Here is a 5,493-nt window from a genome sequence, read left to right on the forward strand (position 1 = left end):
TAAAACATAGAGAAAGTTTGCAGTTGTCATTAGTTCTATATTATTGTTATTGTTCTGGTTGGGTCCACTGCAGATCAGATGGAACTGAATGTGGAACTGGACTAACAGGACTTGGACAGCCCTGCTCTAACCTGTACCCACTGGACCCCCCCTCCACTGCTCTATGCCCCCCCCCCCCCCCTTACAGCACCCAGTGCATGGGGATGTTACGAATTCTCAGACTGCGACAGTTTAGTTCAGGTGAACGTTAGTGTCAGTGATGAAGGAGGAAAAACCGACACAACCTGATGGAACTGACAGCAGGACGGAGGAACCCTGAACTGTAGAACCTTCCTTTGAATGAACAGCACCACCTGGTGTAGAGTAAAAGTAGAACCAGAAGGAACACTGATGTTCACACTGAGAATCACACTGAAAAGATAAAGAAGGTTTGAACCAGATCAGAAGGATTTAGAAGGAAATACACTCCAGAGTTTATGATATTAATTATTATACCGTGATTACACTGTAAAAAACAGAGTGTCAATTTACTGTTAGAGAGTTGAATTTAACTCTGTTTCAGATAACTTTTGGTCCCACTCAAAATTTGAGTAAAATTTACTCTGTGGCCAGTGTCAGATTTTCAGAGTTAATTCTACTCAGTTCAGCGTCAAAAATTAAACATGAAATGTGTAAAATTATTTCACACTGTTAGAGTAATGTGATTACACTTTATAGAGCTATTTTTTACAGAAGCGTATTGCATTCACACACAAAAAAATTCGGCTCCGTTTTTCTGAATTAATGAGATACTTTTTCTGAAAAATAAAAATTCGGCTCTATTTTTACGAGATAATTATCTCATTAATTCAGATAAACAGAGCCAAATATTTATTTTTTGTGAATACAATACACTTCTGTAATTTTTACTCCAAATGTAGTTTTAAAAATGACTCTATGATGTGTTAATATTAATTTCTCTACAGTGTTATTTTCTTCATTAGTTTGCACCCTATGCTAATATTGAAATAATGTAGAATTGCAGGGGTTCGGGGGGGGGGGGGTCATGAGATGATTTTCAGAAAATTCTAGAACTATCTCTTATGGTGGTGATGATTAAAAAGTATATTGTTCCATTTATAATTTGAGGGGGTAAAGTTTGCTCTACGGGTGTCACCCCACTTAAAGTTTTTACTTAAAAGAGGAGAATTGTATTTGTTTATTTATTTTGTTTATTTTTTTTTATTCATTTCTTTTTCTGACACTCAGTTCAGCGTTCCTCTGACAGGTTTGACTAATGGTGTCGCATTAACCCTTTCACACATGAATTACAAAAAATGTATCAAGATTTTTTTTTTTTTTAGATTGATTTTATAGCTCAAAATTAGGCTAAAGTTGAAATGCATTTTGAATTTTTTTTTTTTTTTTTTTTTTTAAATATGGCTTTATTAAAACATTTAACCTCCTGAGACCCAGGAAAATACAAGTTATGGCTTTTTTTTTTTTTTATTAAATAATTGCCTATATTGGAAGGATCACGCTGCAACAGTTTTTTCTGATGCATTTTTAAAAAACACTTATGGAATGTCCTTTGCAGTTGACAGTTTTTTGGGGGGGTTTGTATAAAGTTGTGAAACTCTTTAAACTGGACAGTAAAGCCACAGCTGAGTCTTGGGAGGTAAACTTTATGAGATGACAGAAGAGTCCAAATTATAAAACTTAGATGATCCTTTTTTCATTGTATTCCTTAAGGTCTATAGACACTGCCCCCCTGTGGTTTGGAGATATTGTCTTTAGAACCCTTTGAAAATGAGCTTCAATTATGTGTGCACAAATGTGGACGTCATGCATGAAAGGGTTAAAATAAAAAAAACATAAAAAGGCCAGTAAACATTGTAAAAGTTACATGAATATTTTTACATTTACAAACTATCTTTTCACCAAAAATGCAAATAACCTGAACTGTTTTAATCTCAGTGTAATCGTCCTGTGTTTGTAGATCCACTGTGATCTGTTCGTTCCAATGAACATGTGTCTGTGATAAACTGAGGAGGAATACTGATACAATTACACTGATTTATCTAAGAAAAGCTCAGATTTTCATGGTTGTTCATGTTATTCACAGTATTTTTTAAAGGATTGTTTGTAGACGTAAATGTTTTCATCGTGTTTTACATTTTTTTTTACACTAAAACCAAGAAAAAGTTTGTATTTGACATTATGTTTCAATCTGTTATTATTGTACTGGCCCCGCCCACTTCTGATCATACTGGAACCTGGCTTTATTGTAATATTTAACTCAGGTCATTCATTATATATTTATATGACTGCAGATACATTTACTGTTACATTAAAATAAAGAATAATGAGTGTTTATTTTAACTTTCATGCAGAATATTTTCTATTAAATATTATTTACATTATTGTTATTATCACTGATGAATCTTTCAATTGTATGTGAAATTTAAGATTTAATAATAATAATAAAAAAATCTGTACAACTTGTATTTTTTATTGTAAACAGACACATCTGTGGTGGCCCAGAGGTGGAACAGCCCACAAAAATTATCCACTACAAGAAAAAAAAGAGAACAGCCCAAAAAATTATCCCTACGTATTTTTTAGAATAACTTTATTTTTAGCGCGGTGGGTTACTTCCTTAGCATTAGCCACATTAGCTGAAGGCCTTAAAAATTTTCAGTCTATGCTTTTATTTTTTGTGGTGGCCTTACTTTTAAAGCAAGACCTTTTGGGTAAACAGCGCCCCCTTCATTGAAAAGGTGGATGATGATTTTTTTCTTATAGTGGATAATTGTTTGGGCTGTTGCACCTCTGGGCCACCGTACACACCACTGGTCTGTGCACTAAACTTAAATATACATTTGAATATGAATTTAAACACATGAACTGGTTTGAGCTTTTTTCTTTACAGTTTAATAAACTACAGTTTTCAGGCAACATTGAAAATTCAAATGTCATGTTTTAAGAAAAGCCGACGTTACATTTGTATTTGTGAGATTAAAGGTTAAATGTTGTTTTATCTGTATGAAATTTCATTATTATAAAATCTTGAGGCATTCAGTGGTGCAGTGTTTTCAACCTTGGGGTCGGGACCCCAAATGGGGTCGCCTGGAATTTATAGTAATTAAAAAATTAAAACTTACTAATGAAAATTGACATTATATAGCCTAAATGTCCTCTAAAATTAACATTTGCAACATAGTATAGCAAACTATTACACATCAAAAACAAATTAACGTTAGCGAAAAAAAGTCTCCGTTTTGAATGTCTGGGGTCACTAGAAATTTCTAATAATTAAAAAAAAAAAATTCTAAAAAAAAACTTAATAAAGATTTACATTATATTGTCTAAATGTCCTCTAAAATTAACGTTTATTTGCAACATATAGCAAACTATTACAGGATCAAAAACAAATTAATTTTAGCAAAAAAAATGTTAATGATGTTAAAATGGGTCAGGAGTAAAAAAGGTTGGAAACCACTGCAGTCGTGGGTTTGTGTGTTTTAATATTAACCTGAAAAGTCCTTCTTTTAAATCACTAATATTTTGAGTTTTTCTTCAGATACTTCTTTTACTTTTGTCTCACAGTGTTTGTCTGATTGTGTGGAAATAAAGCTGCTGTGGAAAAAAAGGTAACTACTGTTAAAGCACATGTGATCATCTAAACCACAGGTGTCAACATGCCACCTGGGGGTCAAATCTGCCCCCCCCCCTATTGCGGCCCTGCAGGATGAAAGGTCAGAAATGAACCTGAACAGTCCAGGTTGAACAAATCCTTTTGGTTCTGGTTCCACATACAGACCAATGGGATCTACAGTCAAAAGAACACAATAACCCAGAAAGAATGACACACATTTTCTTATGTGGAAAAAATTGAAGAGAAAAAAAAAAGATTACACTAAAAATATTTACATTTACAAAACTATTCTTTCACAATAAATGCAAATAAATACATAAATAAAACAGATGAACAACCTGAAATGTGCAGTTTGAACAATATTCTGCCTGTTCCTAAATGTTTTGCATTTATGGATCCACTGGGATCTGCAGTTGTGTTCAGAAGAACAGATGGAATATTGGAGAAACTGTTCACATTTTAGTTCAAACTCTTAAATTTCAACAATATTCTGCCTGTTCCCAAATGTTTATGGAACACTGTGTGTAAATGTACATGTAGAAATAAGAAGTCCAGGCAGAATATTGATAAAATTGACCTAATTTTTCAAATGAAAGTTCTGTTTTTGTCAGGTTATTCACATCTTTGTTGTAAAACGTAATATTTTCATGATCTTTTTTTTTTTTTTGTACTAAAACAAAAAGAAAAACTTGGATTTGTCATTATTTATAGGTTATGAAGTCAGTATTTTACTGGTCATGCCCGCTTGAGATCAAATTGGGCAAGTGGGTCAGAACCAGTAAAATACTATTATAATAACCTGTAAAAAAATTATTAAATAATGACAACTACAAATTGCTACTAGCTAAAATTACTAGAGCAAAATAAATTGATTTCGTATCAATCCGACACTGACAAAAATGAAGGGAATTTTATCCATAATTTTTATCCATTTTAGTTAGTTTTGTCAACACACAATACAGTTTTAGTTGGTTTTTTTTCTTTTAATTACAGTTTTTATTTATTTCACTTAACGAAAATGTCTTTTCAATTCTAGTTTTCGTTATTTTTAGTTTTCATTAACGATAACCTTGGTCAGAACCAGTAAAATACTATTATAACTTGTAAATAATAACAACATTTTCTCTTTGCTTTAATATAAAAAAGTACAATTACATGAAAATTTTTACATGAACTATCCTTTTACAAAAAATGTGACTAGCCTGAACAAATATGAACCTGAAATGTCTTAAGAGAAATAAATGCAATTTGAACAATCTTCTGCCTGTTCCTAAATATTTATGGAACACTGTGTAAATGTACATGTAGAAATAGTAAGTCCAGGCAGAATATTGTTAAAATTGCACTAATTTCTGTTTTTCAGGTTATTCACATCTTTTCTGTAAAATGTAATTTTTTTGTATTTTTTTTGTACCAAAACAAAAAGAAAAACTTGGATTTGTCATTATTTATAGGTTATGAAGTCAGTATTTTATTGGTCTGGCCCGCTGCAGATCAAACTGGGCTGAATATGGAACTGAACTAAAATGAGTTTAACAGCCCTGGTATAAAGTACACTGTTCAAACAACAGTTGGACCAAACAAGGATACAAAACAACGAAAAGTGGCTGGAATAAAAAAATTGCTTTAATAACAGTAAGACTGCTGGTGGCAGTAGGTGATTTTTCAAAGTATATACACAACAAACAACAGTCAACATCTGCAAATCACAAACTACACACAACGATACAGTTCATATCAAAGTCCACTTGTCTGCCAGTCCCACAGGGATAATTCAACACAAAGCTGAGTTTCATTGAGTTACTTTGTAGTTTATAATAAAAACATGCTTTACACTTTTCTATATAAAAGGACAC

This window comes from Sphaeramia orbicularis, chromosome 24 (assembly GCF_902148855.1).
Source record: "Sphaeramia orbicularis chromosome 24, fSphaOr1.1, whole genome shotgun sequence".
Classification (NCBI taxonomy): Eukaryota; Metazoa; Chordata; class Actinopteri; order Kurtiformes; family Apogonidae; genus Sphaeramia; species Sphaeramia orbicularis.